Here is a 17,765-nt window from a genome sequence, read left to right on the forward strand (position 1 = left end):
AGCCTTGACTCTGGGTGAGGCTGATGAATCTCAAGTACAGCGGCAGTCTCGCCGCGGTTAATGTTTACCATTCCAGACACACAGCGCGTGCTCTTCAGTTCATATCTGGAGCTCACTTCACTATCAGGGCTATTTTTTTTTGGAATATAGAAACTTTAATCCATCTTCCTGCGCCGGTCCAACATGGTGTGCTTTGGGCCTCAGAGATTAGATAGCCTTCCTTTCACACTGTCTTTTCATTGCACTGTGTAGCACTAACGGCTTCCAGCTAGCCTTCCTGCATGCTGCCTTGCCACAGCTCCATGTGGCCGCTAAGGGCTATTAGCTTGCCGTCCTTCAAGCAGTTTTGCCCCAGCATCATGGCATCTGGCTTTCCAGCGCATTGGCTTTATCTCTTGTCGTTCCCGTCTCTCTCTGTCTGTGGCCGTCCCGAGTCAGGGCCCCACCAACCTCTTTGCCCCTCCCTGCCTCTGTCTGTTTGGCTGTAATGCAGTTTAAGCCTTTTGTCGAAAAGGGCATTAGCCTATATATGCGGGCAGCAGTGCTTTGTCATCCTGACCTGCATGGCTGCTCCAGATGGGTGATAAGTCAGGAGTGTGTGTGTGTGTGTGTGTGTGCGCGTGCGTGTGCGCATTCACATGTTTACCAACTAATGGCCTAGTATCATCCTCCAAATAGCACCGTCCCCACCGCATCCTCACCGGCACTAAGTTAATCTGACATTAGCTAACTGGGCTTCCATCAGCGTGTCAGAATTGGGCTGCATCAACCATGGAAGAGAGAGAGAAAGGGAAGAGAGGATACTAACCAAAACAAAAGCCCCAGCTGGTCGCTGGTGAAGTAGAAGGATAAGAAATTTGGGAAGAGAGGCAGGAAAGTCTGGAGAAGGAGGAGGCCGAGATGGAGCACATCCACACTCCTCCATTGTCCAGCTGCAGCCCCACACCGTCTCTCTCTCCCGGCTCCACGGAACAAAAGCATTAAGATTAATTGGTTGTCGGTTGGCCGGTGACGCAGCTCATCGCCCCCAGCACCGGAGGACGGCTGCGTCGGAATACAGAGCGCCGGTCATACCCGTGGGCTGCCAGTCGCCCGGACGCCACAGGGAACACCTTTAGTCCTCTCTGGCCCCTGGCACTGGAAACAGTCCGGAGATAATTCCTCCTCTTCCGGAAGCCAGGCTGCTTTATTCAGTTTTTCCCGCCGCTGCTGTGCAGGTAGCGTACGTGATACGTGAGCTGGTTAGAAGGGCTCCCTTTGTCAGGGCAGCGATTGGCACGCTGGACATAGTTAGCGGGTGATTTGCGCGTGTGTGTGTGTGTGTGTGCGTGTGCGTGTGCGTACGGCGCTGTTTGTATTTACACGTGTATGAGGGGCACATCTGTCGTAGCTTTAATTAGTTTTGCCTGGCGCGGGGACGGCCGCTCTCTCTCTCTCTCTCTCTCTCTCTGCTGTTTAATAGCCGCCTTGACAACAGGCATTTATCAAGGTCTCCCGCCCGCCAGGAGGATCGGACTCTCATTTGGCCCGGTCGACTTTTAATGTGATTATGTTATTTTCAAGTGAGGCATTTTATTTTTTTGGTAGCAGAGCCCTGATCCGAGCTGCCGTCGGGGGGCCCCGTGCATACTGAGGCGTGCAGAAACACGAACGGCAGCCTCCACGTCAAAATCTTTCCCCGGCACGTTTTCACGCCTCAGCCTTTCGTTTTTTCCCTCTCCTCACGTGTACCTTGGTGTCTGGATGCCACGTGCCTGACCCAGAAACTCCCTGAATCAACCCACATCCCCCCCATTCATAGCCCCTCATCCACCAAAGGAGCTCTGGTTCTTGAACCGGTTCCGTTCTGGGTCCTCTGAGCCTTGGTGCTGTATAGCGAACCAGCCCACGTTTCCACCACGTTTCGAGTGGAACCATTACAATCAAGGCTGCCTCGTCCACCGAGGGCCTTGCTCAAAGCACACCAGCAGAAGAACAGTAGAAGCATGCTCTTTTTTTTTCCCCAATCCTCTTTATCCATACCTGTAGAATATGACACGCCCACTGATGTGGTCATGGTTCCCTCCTCAAGGAAAACCTTCCCCTGTTTGGTTCCAGCTGGGACCCAGCTTTTGGGTTTCTGAACCAATTAAATTTGGGTCACAATCCGCCGAACGGTTCAGAATTTGCAGCACGAACCGGAACGGAACTCGTTCCACGTTGGCGGGCAACGGAGCATCAGTGGAGGGGTTCTGGGCACTCGCTTAGCTCGCCGGGCCCCATCCCTTCTCTCTCTGGTGTCTGGAACGCTTTCCCCCTTCAACAAATCCCCCTTCCCTCTCCACACACTCCCCCTTTCCCTGACAGCAGCGGTGTGCAATCAGGGTTTTCGCTGATGAGCCAATAGGAAGTGACAGGCAACCGTCTCTGCCCGCTTCTCCCCTCGCTCTCTGTGTTTCACTCTCTTTCCCTCGCTCTCTTTCGCCTTCTCGCTCTTTTGCCTTCGCGCTCTCTCTCTCTCTCTCTCTCTCTCGCTCTCTCTCTCTCTCTCTCTCTCTCTCTCTCTCTCTCTCTCTCTCTCTCTCTCTCTCTCCTGGCCATCCTCTCACATCTGTGGATGTTACCTGACGAGACTCATTTGTCAAGTACCCCCCCCACCCGCCGCCCCGCCCCTCCCCCCCTCGAATCCTCTTGCCTCACCCCCACACCTTGTCGCTTTGCCTCCTGTTTTTTCAGCAGTGCCAGCACAACTGAAGCAAGTTGTGTGTGTGTGTGTGTGTGTGTGTGCGTGCATGCGTGGCACACTATGGAGGAGCTAGGCTGTGCCAGGTGTGGCTCTTCTCACTGCCTGAGGAATAGCTGTCAACCTCTGTCTCTCAGCTTTCATCTCCTCGCACTCAAACCACCGGGCGTCCTCCTGCAGCGGCCTGCGTATCGCTGTCACGCCATGTTCCCCGCATTGCCCCATCCTCTCTACTTGACATTCTTCCATCGTTTTTGCGTGGAATAGATCCCCCGTTTTGGGGGGGGGGGGGGGCGACAGAGAGATTACAGGGCAAACGAGACCCTTGTTTGACACACACGAAAGAAAATGAATCTTGAGTCTAACTTGGCAGTGATTTGCTTTTGATTCTTCCGTTTTTAAAAAGGCCCCCGAAATGTAAGTGTGTGTGCGACGGGTTCTGAGGAGCGACCGTGAGCGGCGAGCGTTTTCTCCACCTGGAGCCTTCCCACGGTCGCAGCTGTCTGTCCCAGCTGTCGTCCTTAACCCTGTCTGCTCCACGTCGGCACAATGCTTCTCTGGTTCGTCTCCTCTTCCCGAGTGGCTGCAAGGTCACGCTCACCATTACGGAGCACTCGGCGGGGATGTGTTTCACGGCCAGGCACCGGCGCACAACGATGTGCACAACGTACTGTAGGTGGGGGGGGGGGGTGCCAGCTGCAGCAAGAGTGCGATCCAACTGCTAAGCTCATTGTGCCGGCTTAGTGAAGTCAAACTGCCTTATTTTTCAGCCTGTAACCAGACGTTCTCCCGCTTCCCCCACCGTACCCCGCCACCACCCTGCAAGCCCAGCACAACCCACCCAACCCTACTAACTCCTGATTTCATTTTTCTCATTGGCATAACATTCGTTGTTATTTTCTCCCCCTCTCCCTGCGCTGGTCTATCTCCTCCCCGTTGGGGGGGGGCTTACAGGAGGAGATTGGGTAGATGTTTTCACTGCATTCAACATTCGAGAGACGGGTCAGGGCTGCTTGGACGGCCGGGCTTCCAGCCATCATCCCATTTGTGTGTGTCTCATTGTCGCCCCCCCCCCGTCCCCCCGTCCCCCCCCCGTCCCTCCACCCGCCCCCACCTCTTTTGTTTTCCTCGTGCTCCTGCTCTGTATCTGCTCGCCGATTGATAAGCCCCAATCCCCGACAATGCTTGGCACACGGCGCTCCAGATCGCTGGCGACGGCACTGCTGCATTGTGCTGGTCCCGTGCACAAACGCGCACGCCCCCCCCCCCCCCCCCCCCCCCCTCCCCCCCCCCCCTCCCCTTCCACACTTCCATCCTCCCCCTTCGTTTTCTGCGTATGGGTGGGGGGGGAGGGCGGGCTGAGGCTCGAGCCATTGTTTATCCACCTTTTTCCGTTTTCCAGATGGCGCTCGCCGTAAAGAGCCCACTCCTTGACGCGATTGGCCTCCTGTCTCCCGCTTCCCTCTCCGCTCTCTCTCCTCCTGTCCGTCTGTCGCTCCGCCGTCCTGGCCCTCGCCTCCCCTCCCGTGGCTCGCCGTGGGTCTGCGGGCCCGTGTTCAGGCCCACGCCGCATGCCGCGCCAGGCAGAGGAACCAGGACAGAGATCCAGACAGGAAGGAAGGAGGGCGGGCTGTGCAATTAATCTAATTTTGAATGTGATTTCGATTTTTGGGTTGAACAATCTCCAAACTAATATAATCGAGTTGAAACATTTTTTTTTTCATTTGATTATTTTCAGTTGGATCCAGCTGGATACATATTTGTACATTATTTTCTATTTGGAAAAAAAATAAATGGGAAATTCTCAAAGTTCTCATTTAAAAAGTGTTTCCTCGGAGCGAAACACTGAACAAATGCATCGTGTCTTCAAACTCAAAAATAATCGTTTGACCATTCACAATTTCAGTATTGACCAAAATAATCGTGATTATAATTTATCCCACAATCGAGCAGCCGTCAGTGGGCTGTCAGGCCGATGAGCGGGCAGACTGGAGCTGGACAGGGAGCTGCAACACTCCTGATGCACTCGTGCCGTTGTTTTCGTAGCCTCTTTTGTCTCGCACCGTTCTCTCTCGACGTCAGTGAGTCAGAGCAAGCTAGCGCTTCAGGGGCTAACGCGGTGGCGGCGGTGGCGGCGGCAAGCCAAGCCAAGCGCAACCAGAAGCTCCGCGTACCGCCGGACGGACGGGATTGATAGACAATCAATTCCGGCAGACGATAATCACGGCGTGTCGGGCCCTCCAACCGATCCAGGCTCTTATCTGTGTCGGCCCACCGCGCGCTACCAAACAAGCCACAGGGACACACATTCCTCTCTACTGGTGCCCGGCCCTGAGGTGGAAAATGTGTTGGCGTGTCTGCCATCGCTGCTGCTGCCGCTGCTGCTGCCGCTGCTGCTGCTTCCTTCTTCTTTTCCTCCATGCTCACTTGATCAATTCCGGCGGGATACTTATGTTAAACTTCACTTCACTCAGGGTTGTTTAGGAGATCCATGCACTTGAGGGCAGGGGGATTATGCAGCATCTTTATTTTTGGGGGGGTGGTTTTAATTTTCCCCACGAATGTTTGTATGGATGGATTATCCGATCTGGAGTGTAGAACTATGAGAAAACTTTGCTCGTCGCTGTCTCGCCGTCTCTGAATAATCAACACTAACATCAAAGGTAATACTGCCCCCCCGGTTAGTCCGAACTTGTGTCTCGCCAGTAGTGTTCTCTTTTATCGGTCTCTTCATCATTACCTCTGTCTCTCTGTCTCTGTCTCTCTCTCTCTCTCTGCCTCCCTCAAACTCTCTCTCCCTCCCTCAAACTCTCTCTCTCTCTCTCTCTCGCTCTCGCTCTCCCCCTCATATTTTTGTGCCTCTGCAGATCATGTGACCAGTGAAGGACCATTTTCTGACATGAGTGAGATGCACTAATTATGCCGTAATGGCTCCAGCCGTGCAAGAGAGCGGGCCGGTTCGGGGGGCTAGCTGCCTCTTCCCTCCACAGGCTGATTAGGTGGTGTACTTAACGTGGCTCAGATAAAAACGGCTGGTGGTTAGTGCATCAGGAAAGACAGCCCGCCTGTCAAAATAGCCCTCTCCTACAGGCTGAAAGCCATAGAGAGGGAGAGGGGAAAGAGTGCATATATATTGTGGAGGGCCAATTTCACTGAGAGGATAGAAGCATGGTAGGGTAATTATTATGAGGTATGGCCGCCTGCATTGATAATAACTTTGGTGTCAGTGGACACAAACACCCAGCCCGCTGTTAGTCTGTATGCTGACTTAAAAGGGTTTTTAAATGGCTGTTGTTGTCAATCATATGGATCCATATGGATATTCATATGCCTCCTTAACGAGCACACAAGAAATGACAATTTGTTGTGTGCACTTGTGTGCGTGTGTGTGTGTGTGTGCGTGTGTGCGTGTGTGTCTGTGTGTGTGAGTGCATGTGAGCATGTGTGCCTGTGTGTCTGCGTGTGTGTGTGTATGTGCGGCTGTGTGTGTGCACATGCATGTGTGTGTGTGTGTGTGCCTGTGTGTGCGTGTGTGTATGTGTGTGTGTGGTCCCACGTGGCCCTCGCGTCAGCCTATGCTTCGGTTCCCTAAGCCCCACCCTTCAGATGCCGAGCGGCGTTTGTGTGTGTCGCAGCGAGACGGAAGGTACCAGAAAGGCCTGGTTCTGCTCCACCACAAGCAATCACCAGAACAAACAAGTGGACCAAACACTCTGGACAAACCCCCCCCCCCCACCCTTCCCCACCACCACCCTTCCCCACCACCACCACCACCACCATAGCCTCCAGGCGTCTCTCCCCACAGTGAGAGGTCGCCATAAAAAAAGAACACAGAAGCTTCCCCAGCACAGCTCTCCCTGCAGGAGGGTCACACACACATGCTCCCAGATAAACAAACACACCTGGCTCTCCCGGCCGTACACTCAGCAGCGAATGGCGCAAACAACACAATCATTGTTTGGTGTTCGGGCAGATCGGCGGCGAGGCAAAAGGGATTGACCAGAGGTCAGGTAGAGAAAAAAAAAAAAACGAAACCCGCTCACCCGTCAGTCCCGAGATGAGCGGCGTGTCAGAATGCCGAGCTGCACGGCTGAACTCCCGATGCCTGCAGGAAGTGTGTTTACACCTGAGACACGCGTCAGTCACGCATTTAAAACGCACGTCATACACATTACCGCACCACACACACACACACACGCACACACACACCCGCGCCGACACAGGATGTTGTCTTTGCGTGCACGCACTTATGTGTGAGCCCCGGTGTGAGCTCATACACGTGTTTGACTGCCGCTGTTGTTGACGCGAGGAAATTCGACGCACAACACTCTTCATAACATAAAAGGAGCATAAATGAGCATTGAAACCCCGCCCCTTTTCTTTTCACAAACACACACACACGCACGCGCGCGCGTGCGCACACACACGCACATAGACGCAAAACCTCTTCTTCCGGAGCAATCAGTGTAGGGAATTTCCCCTGTGGTGTACCGTGTGTGTGTGTATCGTCCCTCTAAGCATTATGATTGCCCCCTCCCCCCCCCCCTGGAAAAAAATCAAGAAGGGGGGGGTGGGTGCGCAGAGTCCATTTGAGTTGTCAGTGGGCCCCATAAAGTCGCCACCAATTGCTCCCAGTTGGGCCCTCGTCAGTCGCAGCGGAGCATCTCCGCACGGGGGCCCCTGCGAGGGAAGTGACAATCGCTCTCTTTCCAAGGGACGGGGCAGACGGGAGGCACTTTGCTTCAAACAAAATGGCCACCGCCTAAGCAACAGGAGGCAATCGACGATGGAACGATGTGAAGAGCCGCAGCAGCGGGGCGGCGGCTGCCTAGCAGAGCCTTGTTGGGGCTACAGCCGCCTGCCGCAATCTGTCGCTGTGGTTCTCACTTTTGGTTTTTGTCAGCAGGCGTCCCGGGTTTGTTAAAAAAAAAAAAAAATGTTTATTTTTTTTAGGACACTTCCCTGACAGCAATGTATTTGATTTATTGGGGTTGATCGCGGGAAGACACACTGGGAGATTTTACCAAGCGCCTTCAGAGAGACAATGGGGTGTACATCATACTTATTGGGAAAATTCAAACATCAAGGGCAGTAGATAGATAGAGTAGATAGAAAGATAGATAGGAACTTTATTAATCGTGCGGGAAGGTTCCCTCAGGAAATTAAACGACAACAAAGGAAACAAAGTTGAGGGGAGTGACCATCACGGGGGGGTTATGGATTGGCCATGGCTGAAGTCAGCCATGGCGGGAGATGCTAAGCTAATTTGCAATACAACAAGTAGACTCGTCTCAGTACCAGACTTCATGGCTACAGCAATGCGAATGCTAACTCAATTAACACCTTTCAATCAGAGAGAGGGAACAGGAAGCTCTCTCTAGGTTGCAAGGATCATTTATACAAAAGCCTTCTAAATTGGCTCGTAACAATGTAAACAAGGTTATATCATTTGGCCATGATATGATCAATTTTTCCAGGACGGGGGGTTCAATTTAAACATGACTTGATCTCGCCTTCCCCCCCCCCCCCACCCCTCGTTCTGTACTTTGAGTTAAACCAACCATGGGTCATTTCCACACCGATTATCCAACACCTTTCCGACGCTCCCCACTCCGACGTTAATGTCTGTTCCTCCCCTACAGCCTCCTCTTCCTCCCCCCTTTACCCCTTTACCCCCCCCCCCCCCCCCCACATCTGCTCCCTCCTGTCCCTGTCACGGATGCTGAACGATTTCCTCTCACTGGGAGGTTCCGGGAGAATCAGTGCGACGGCGTCCAACAAGGCTCCTCTTTAGGCTCATTAAATGTTTCCGAGAGAATGGGAAATCAATGGTGCATGTGAGCACAAGAGAACTTTTCTGTTAATTTAATTCTCCTCCTCCCACTCCTCCGCCTTATCGGTTAAACCTGTCTCTCTCCTTCTCTTTCTCGCTCTTGTCTCTCCCCTTCTCCGTCTCTTCCTCTCTCTGTCTCTTTGTCTCTCTCTCTGCTTCCTGTCTGATGCTCGGTTTCTCGCTTGGTACTCTGACTCTCTCTCGCTCTCTCTCTCTGTCTCTCTCTGACTCTCTCTCTCCCCCTCCCTCTCTCTTTCCCTCTCTTGTCGTACTATCTTTCTTGTTCATGTCTTGCTTGTCTGTCTGTCCGTCTGCGTCGGAAGGGGTGGGTGGATATGGGCGAGGAAAACCGTTCAGAATGAATGAATGACCGTAGTACCGGTAGACTTTCCAGTGCGGGTGTGAACCTTGCACATGAAGCCTCACTGTCGTTAGCCTGGGTGAGTGAAGCTGTGCATTGTCATGTTTGGGTATTTGAGTAAAAGATAGGGACTATCCATTACACTGCACATTTCGGCTGAATTGAATCTCTTTGTTTTATAACTGTTAAGCCTTTTCATTTACTATTGTGGGTGTGTGGGTGTTTCTGTGTGTGTGTGATTATGTGTGCGTGTGTGTGTGTGTGTGTGTGTGTGTGGAGTAGGAAAAGGTTTATGCTGTCTGAAACCGTGCCTAGGGGCCCGGCCCACTCCCAATCCTGAGCTGCTGTAATTGCTCTTTTGGGTCCTAGTCACTGACTTGTCTCCATCACTCTCTCTCTCTCTCTCTCTCTCTCTCTGGTGCTGGCGCTCGCTCCCTTCCTACATCTGTCTGCCTTCACTCTGGCCCAGTCTGGGTTTCTCTACCTTCACCTCCCACCTCCCCCTCCCCCTTCTGTCCCTGCATGGCTCATCATGGCAGTTCCCCAGCTGCATAATCGGGGAAATTCCTCTTGAAACACTCTCTCTCTCTCTCTCTCTCTCTCTCTCTCTCTCTCTCTCTCTCTCTCTCTCTCTCTCTCTCTCTCTCTTTCGTTTACATTTCCACTCAGCATTTCTTGGCCCGTGTCTGTGCTGTTAAGTGTTCTGCCTGCTATCTGCTTAGCGGATGCTGTTATTGTTTTGTGTTGAGCTATTTTGTAGGAATAAATACAAATGTTCTCTTATGCAACCCTCTCCTCTTCTTCGTTATGGCAGGTGCTAGTAGGGCCTGACAGTCCCAGTGGTGCGTGTGTGTGTGTGTGTGTGTGTGTGTGTGTGTGTGTGTGTGTGTGTGTGTGTGTGTGTGTGTGTGTGTGTGTGTGTGTGTGTGTGTGTGTGTGTGTGTGTGTGTGTGTGTGTGTGTGTGTGTTTGTGCGTGAATGTATGGGTGTGTGTGCGTTAGGGGTGTAACGATACACAAACGTCACGATTCGGTACGTACCTCGGTTTTTAAGTCACGGTTCGGTACACCAATTTTTATTATTTTACTTTTATTAAACAATTTGATTTTGATTTGATTTATTCAATTGTATCAAACAAATGCCTTACACAAATGAAAAGACATCAAATACAATTGAGGATCAAAACACAATAAAGTCCAGGACTTCCATTGTGGTCCTCATCACAAAAGATCAGCACCAGACAAGACACTTTGTGTGTGCGCGAGTGCGCGTGTATGTATGTGTGTGTGTGTGTGTGTGTGTGTGTGTGCGCGTGTGTGTGCAGGTGCATCATGTGCACGAGAGAGTAGGTGCAGGTGTACGTGTTGCCCTCTCCCGAGGATGTTAGCCTCCCTGCCCTAGCGTTGTCCTCCAGACCCGACCCTGTGCTAGCGGCTAGGGGCGGTTCTCCGGGGGGGGGGGGCTGGGCTGGGCCAGGCCGGGCCGGTGTCGTGGCGTGATGGTGCTGCCAGGGAGCTGGAGCACGGGGGTGGCTGGGGGATAATGGATGGGGGCCGGTTGCAGCAGCTGCTCCAGGGCCGAGTCCGGGCCGGGGCCCCACTATCGGAGGAGTTATCTGAGGGCCTGAGTGGCCTGTGATGAATAGCCGGGAGCTGAGAGTCTTCACCGATCAATAATCCACTAGCACCCAGATGAGGTGGAGGCTGGAGCTGCTGGGTCAGAAGGGGGGGGGGGGTGTGGGGGGGTTCTTTTCCCCCGCCGCCGCCACCACCATCACCGCCACCACCACCGACCTCACTGTCACACTCACCTCTCACCACCCCCTCCCCTCATAATCTGCTGCAGTGTGAACTTTTTTTTCTGCGCAATTTAGTTTTCCCTTCCCCTCGAATCCACACAGTGGATTGGCCCATTGATCTGTTCGTGGTGGGGTTGTTTTAAATAAAGGTCCGGTGTCTGTGCTCTCCACCGGAGCATGCAGGGCCTCTGACAGCCTTGATTACTCCACTGATGGGACGACACACAAACACTGCTTTGGCGTGATCGAAAGGGAGGCCGTAATCGGAGAAGGGAGGGGAGAAAGTGTGTGTGTGTGTGTGTGTGTGTCATTGTGATTGTGTGTGTGTGTGTGTGTGTGTGTGTGTGTGTGTGTGATGAAAATGCTGCTCACTCGCTGAAGAGCGGTTCTTAGGTTACCATAGCGTAGTCTGACGCAAGTCCCGTGTGGGAACACACAGGCACACAAACACACACACACACACACTGCCAAAAGGCCGCCTGTATGAATGCATTGCACGGCCCCACCCGCTCATGCCACCCTACTAAACCCATCTTGTGCGGCTGTTTCCTCCATGTTAAAATAAAATGTATTTATGTGTTCTGCACATCGCGTTGGGTGGGCCTTACCTGTACTCCAGTGTGAGCGGGGGGGCTTTGATCTGTTTCTCTTCACGCAAGACCGGGCACTGTCGGCGAGGGATTTAGGATGAAAAGGACTGACTACAAATATATCTCTCTCTCTCTCTCCATCTCTGTCTCTCCGTCTCTCTCACTCGCGCTCTCTCTCTCTCTCTCTCTCTCTCTCTCTCTCTCTCTCTCTCTCTCTCTCTCTCTCTCTCTCTCTCTCTCTCTCTCTCTTCTCGCTTTCTCTCTCTCGCCCCCTGTCTCTCTCACTCGCTTTCTCTCTCTCGCCCCCTGTCTCTCTCACTCGCTCTCGCTCTCACTCTCTCTTTCTTTCTCTCTCACTCGCTCTCGCTCTCGCTCTCACTCTCTCTTTCTTTCTCTCTCTCGCCCCCTCTCTCTCTTGCTCACTCTCTCTCTCTCTCGCCCCCTCTCTCTCTCGCTCTCTCTCTCTCTCTCTCTCGCCCCCTCTCTCGCTCGCTCTCTCTCTCTCTCCCTCTCGCCCTCTCGCTATCGATCTCTCTCGCCATCTCCCTCTCGCCCTCGCTCACTCTCTCTCTCTCGCTCTCTCTCTCACCCTCTCTCTCGCCCTCTCTCTCGCCCTCTCTCATCCCTTTTGCTCTCTCTCACCCTCCCCCTCTCCCTCTCTCTCACCCTCTCCCTCTCTCTCACCCTCTCCCCCCCCCTAACTACCCTCTCCCACGCACTCACACAGGCTCATTCTGCTCCAGCTTGCTGTGATCTCCCCTCTGATCTTCCAATGTCTTCTGGGGTCATGCAGGAGCAGCTTTCCGGGGCTGGTAATTGCAGTGCTGCCGGCCACCACACCTGTTGCTGTCAGCCAGGGCCGTGTGGGAGATGGGGGGGATGTGCCCTGCCCTCTTGCCCTGCTTATCCATCCCTCCACTTCTCGCCCCCTTTTTTTTCCAGTGTCTCTCTTGCTCTTTCACTTGCTTTTCATTCTTGCTTCCTACCCTTTCTCGCTTCATATTCTCTCTCTCGCTCTCACTCTCGCTCTCTCATTTGTCTATTTAAGAAAGTTTTAAGGAGACCATCTTCATTATAAGTTTCATATATGGAAAACACTTAATTAAAAAGGTTCTTGGTAAAAATATTCTGCTTTGACAAAATACAATTAACTGGCTGTATATTTTAGTAGAAAAAAAAAAAAAAGTAAATAAAAGGGACCCACCTAGATAAACCTTCCGATGGCTTGGAATGGCTAATCTCTCTCCCACCTGTTGGTAGAATAGAGGCCCCTTAGTGCTTTGAGAAATGGACGATAAAGCTGGAGTTTACATATGATGTACTAATTCATTAAATAGATCTTCCTAAAAACATATGGTAGATTGGAGGCGCTCTCCTTTGGCTTTTTCATTTTATTAAGTAACCATCTGTACTTTTGTCTGGGCAGGTTTGAATACTGAAGGAATGTAAATCAAGAGTTGGCACGTTTTTCCAAAAGAAAAATCCTAATCTCTCCGTGTTTCTGTGTCTGTGTGAGTGTGTGTCTTTAGGAGATGTGTGTGTGTGTGTGTGTGTGTGTGTGAGGGATAGGCAGGTGCACCAATCAGTCGTGTGTCTGTCCATCTATCTGTGGCCGTTGCATGCATTGTGTGTCTGTGTGTGTGTGTGTGTGTGTGTGTGTGTGTGTGTGTGACTGACATTGTACAGCTATTCAGAGATGATGCTGTTCACCGGTAACCTTGCGCCTCACCCCTGCTGTGTGTGCGTCTGTGCTTCGGTGTGTGTGTGTGTGTGAATCCAACACACTCCATTTGGCGATCACTGACGGTTTACCCCCCCCCCACCCCTTTCTCCTCCCCTATCTATCCATCCCTCCCCTTCCAACTCCCTCTCCTCCCCCTCCTCCCCCTCCTGCCTCCCCTTCCTCCTCCTCCTCCTCCCCCTCCCTCCTCTCTGTCTCCAGAGCCGGGCCCTTAATGAAGCAGAGGGTCAGCGACAGTGTGCGGCTAATTGGCCAAGTGTGCCCGGGGCTCCGGCTGCCTGCCTTTGAAGTGTCCAGCGAGGCCCCACCGCGCCAGCCCTACTGTTCCCGCTCCTCCTCCTCCTCCTCCTCCACCGCCGCCGCCGCCACCACCGCCGCCGCGACCACCGCCGCCGCGACCACCGCCGCGCGGCACCGTCTCCCTCCAGCAGCCCAGACAGCCACCGCACCTCCAGCCCGCGCTCCCTAGTGAGTGCCGCTTGCGTTCCCCCCGGTGGGTTCACCTTTTTACTGTTGACTGTGTATGGCTTTCCGCTTATTTTTTTTTGTTGCAGGTCTTTTCCATTTTTTCTGTCTCTCGCAGCTCGTTTTCGTTCTCGCTCTCGCTCTCTCTCTTTTTCTCACGCGCTCTCGCACTCTCTCGCTCGTTCTCGCTCTTGCGCTCGCTTGCTCTCTCTCTCTCTTGCTCTCTCTCTCTCTCTCTCTCTCTCTGTCTCGCTCTTGCTCGCTCTCTCTCTCTCTCTTGCTCTCTCGCTCTCTCGCGCTCTCTCTCTTTCTCCCTCGCTCACCTTCGCTCTCCCTCGCTCTCTCCTTCTCTCTATCCCTCGCTCTTTCTCTGTGTCTGTCTCATTGCGTTGGTATGAAATATTTATGCCGGTACGCTAACGCTCACAGTTCCCCGTCCCACAGTTTTTTCTCGCTCTCTGTGGCTTCATTCCAACGCTCTCACACCCTCTCTCCTCTTCCTCTCCGCTCACTATGGTGTGAGTTGGGCGACGTCCATGGGTCCCCATTGGAACGGAGCCAGGAAAAAACTAGTTTCAGCCATATTTCCTGGCTGCCTCTCCACGAGAGCGGCCCCTGTGCTGGCCAATCTGTCGGGTTTGGGAACAGTAGGAGGTTGGAGGGACGAGAAGGGAACAACTTGGGCTAGAGCTTTTTAATTAGCAGTGCCTCCACTTTCTACTCGTTAAGGTACCTTTGGCTCCCATTGTTTGGCTGTCACCACCTCGGTAGATACGAGGGAGCTGTGCTAAGCTCTAGGGGTATGTGTGTGCATGCGTGTGCGCGCGCGCGTGTGTGTGTGTGTGTGTGTGTGTGTGTGCGTGTATGTGTGTGTGCGCATGCGTGTGTGTAAAGTTTTTCTGTTACCTAGGAGATATGGATGGCCTGTCTGTTACCTGAGAACTGCTAAACCACTCAAGTGTCACACACTACTGAACCCAATAAGTGGTCATTTTGGTATCATGAGATTTTCTGAGTTTGAGATGGTTGAAGCGTTCATGAGTAGGCTGCGAAGCATTGGCCTGGACTATTTAATCTGCTTAAGTATCTTCTGTATTCCACCTGAATGAGCCTGGGCTGCTCCACTTTTGAGAGATGACCTTGTGGAGTGGAGAAAAGTCGAACACTGATTGTCCCCTGGAATGCGAAATAGTTTTGTGTGGCTTTGATTATTTTCTTATCAATTGTGGATGTTTTGGTTATATTATATTTTTTATATTTTTTAAATCAACAAAAACCGCTAAGGAAGGAAATTGATTTGCGGTAGGCCACTGGATGTTATTGAGAAAACTGTGGCTGTGAACAGTGTGTCACAAGTGGCGCTCTTACCATACTTAACTGTTGATTGCAATTCACAAAGAGAACCGACTATGGGGAAGTGGCTGCATATGGTTTAACAAATGACAACAATTTTTAACAAGTTTAACAATTTCTTTCTGTTTCCGTCCATATGACACCTTCTACGAGTGTGTGCGTGTACCCCGGGGACCTCTGACTGTGAACAAACTTGCTATTTTCCTTGCGGAACGTAGGGATCCATTTGGGGCGGGCTCAGCCTGCCACACAACATGTGCGTTTGTGTCTCCCTCTCTAGCGCCCCTTCTCATTCGATCTTCATCTCTATAATCAGTTGTTTGCTGAGGTCAGATTCCCTGTGCTCTGCTTTCCACCATCACATATTGTCTTTGGTCCTGTTGCCTGTCTGTCTGACTTTTTCTCTGCCTGTCTGTCTGTCTGTCTGCCCGCCATCTGGCGCTGTAAGAGATTTCCGTTGTTCAGAATGTAGGCTACCCCAGGTGGCTCCTCGGCCTGAGCTGAATTAATAGAGGCGTGTCTAGTCGGTCCAAGAAGCACTCTCTGCACAACGTGCGCCGCGGCGTCTGCAACATTTTTACCCCCCCCCCCCCCCTCCCCCGAAAAACCGCGTCGGCCATTAAAAATGCAGTGCTTTATTTTTGTGTTATTTTCCTCTGTTCTGTTTTGCACCCGCTCTTCCCTCGTCACTCCCCTCCTCTTCTCCCGCTTCCCAGAGGACAGTGTAAATGTCATGGTAATGACATGCTTCCCGGTATCCACCAGGATTAGGATGTGTCAATCATTCCCGCCGGTGGGGATTTGCCTTGGCAGCAGCCGGGAGCACCGAGGTGCTGCGGGGGAGGGCGAGGTATCGGTGTCTCTGGAGGCACCAAAACGGGCACCTTTTTTTTTTTTTTTTTTTACCGCCTTTTTTTTGTTTTGGAGGGGTTTACGTAAAGGGAGAGCGGACTCCCTTTGATCAGCCACGACCACGCACGCATGCACGCACGCACGCACGCACGTGCACAGGCACAGGCACAGGCACATGTACACGTACACACACATACATAGATACATACCTACATACATACACATACACACACACACACACGCACACACAAGAGTGGTAATTTAGGCAATTCTGCTGCATATGCCTTGGCACGCGTGAAAAAAATCCAACAGAGGGACAAATGAGGACAACAGTTTCTGAATCATACGGTTTGCACGATATTCAATGCTTATCGAATCTTTTTACATTGTTTTTCGCCGTGTTTCTGAATAGTGCGAGCGCTGAACCGAAGGTGCGTTGGTATTTGCACCTCTCGTCGTTTAACATTCAAGGGGAAAGCCAGTGTGCAGTGTGATATCTTTCCAAAAGGCTTTGTGTCTTCTTTTCATATATATTGCCGCCCGTGGCCATGCCTTAAACAGTGACACTTTGAAGTTGATTCAGGTGAATAGCGGAGGGGAGAGTGTGCGGTCCACACATCAAACATTTCTCCCTCTTTTATATTATTCAAAACCTCTCTAAATTTCACCATGCATCCCAAAGACGAGGCTGAATAATTCATTTTTTTGCCCCTCCACTAAATCAAAGGATTGATCACCAATTTTTTATGTCTGTGATCTCTGAAAAATTAAGCCTCTCAAAACAGGCCATTGTTGTATTGGCCTTGGTGAGTGGACTAAGAGTAGTAGGCGGGTGCAATCGGGAGGATCGGGGGGGGGGGGGGGGGCGAACAGACAAAAACACAGTGACGACGTGTTTATCTTGGATTGAGAAGCACGCGCGTTCATTTTGTTTTCTGTCTGGTTTTAGGCTGCGCGTCTGTTTTTCTTTCCACGCTCCCCCCGGTAATTAGAACCGTTTTAATCCCAAACCATCAGAAATCCATCCCAATCGAGGAATCTTTCACAGCAAGGTTGTGTGTGACAAACAGAAGCCCTCAGGAACGTCAGAAAACCCCGTTGAAATCGGTTCACTCAGAATCCGTCCGTCAACAACATACTCGACAACCAGAAGCTGACACCAACACACACAGACACAGACACAGAAACAGACACACACACACACACACACACACCTCTAACTATTCATTGTTTCCGATTAACACAACAAGGTCGCTTTTGTTTGCTCAGTCCCAAAAAAATATTTCCAAAACACTTTGTTCTTTCCTCGCCTCACCCCTCCCTCCCTCCCTCCCTCCCTCCCCCTCCCCCCCTCCCTCCCTCCCTCCCTCTCCTTCCGAGTCAACGTGACTCCCCCCCCCCCCCTAGCCCTCCAGCACTCCCTCGCCCCCCTTGCGAGGATCCAAGCTGTCGAGAGTGGCTGGCCCGCGTCTCTCTTGCCAGGGCTCGGTTGGAGCAGATCCGGCCTGCGGCCCGGCGCCATCTCTCCACCCCTCCGGCTCTCGCAAAACAACGTCTGCCCCGTGCAACTGTCGCCCTCCTCGACACTCTGCACGGCGGGGGGGGCACGGCAGCCTGTCGTAGAGACCGTTTGATGGCGGGGGCCGTGTGAGCTCAGAGTGGCTCAAGCCTGTCCTTTCTCTCGTCCTCTGCTGAATTTAAGTGGAGGAGGGTGAATACAATAAAACACGCTGCCAGTTTGTCACCGCTTCCAGATTGGTCAGAACCCAAATACCAATAAGCTCTGAGGATAAACGGCGCTGATACCATCAAACTGGCGTCCGTGCGCTGGCCCTAAAAATAGGCACCTGTTTTTTTTCAAATGACAAAGTTCCCTGTCTGGCCCCAAGATAATCACGCAAAAGGAGATTATGTTTCTGATTATCTTGGGCGGACTATTGGTAGACCAAGAGTCCCTTCCTTTAGCCTCTGATTCCCCATCCCTGTGTGCTTAGGGCAGGTCTTGTCTGGTCTTTGCTCAGTAGTGTGTGTGTGTGTGTGTGTGTGTGTG

General features: G+C 52.2%; 1 protein-coding gene across 1 annotated transcript in view; it reads left to right on the top strand.

Annotated features, from left to right (window-relative positions):
- plxnb2b (plexin b2b) overlaps window positions 1–17,765 on the top strand; it is a 118,151-nt gene that overhangs the window by 18,663 nt on the left and 81,723 nt on the right. Inside the window, exon 2 of the mRNA XM_084477164.1 lies at window positions 13,247–13,538. The gene's annotated coding sequence lies outside the window, so the exon portion shown is untranslated. The remainder of the gene's footprint in view (window positions 1–13,246; window positions 13,539–17,765) is intronic.

This window comes from Micromesistius poutassou (genome assembly GCF_964030765.1).
Source record: "Micromesistius poutassou genome assembly, chromosome: 13".
Lineage (NCBI taxonomy): Eukaryota > Metazoa > Chordata > Actinopteri > Gadiformes > Gadidae > Micromesistius > Micromesistius poutassou.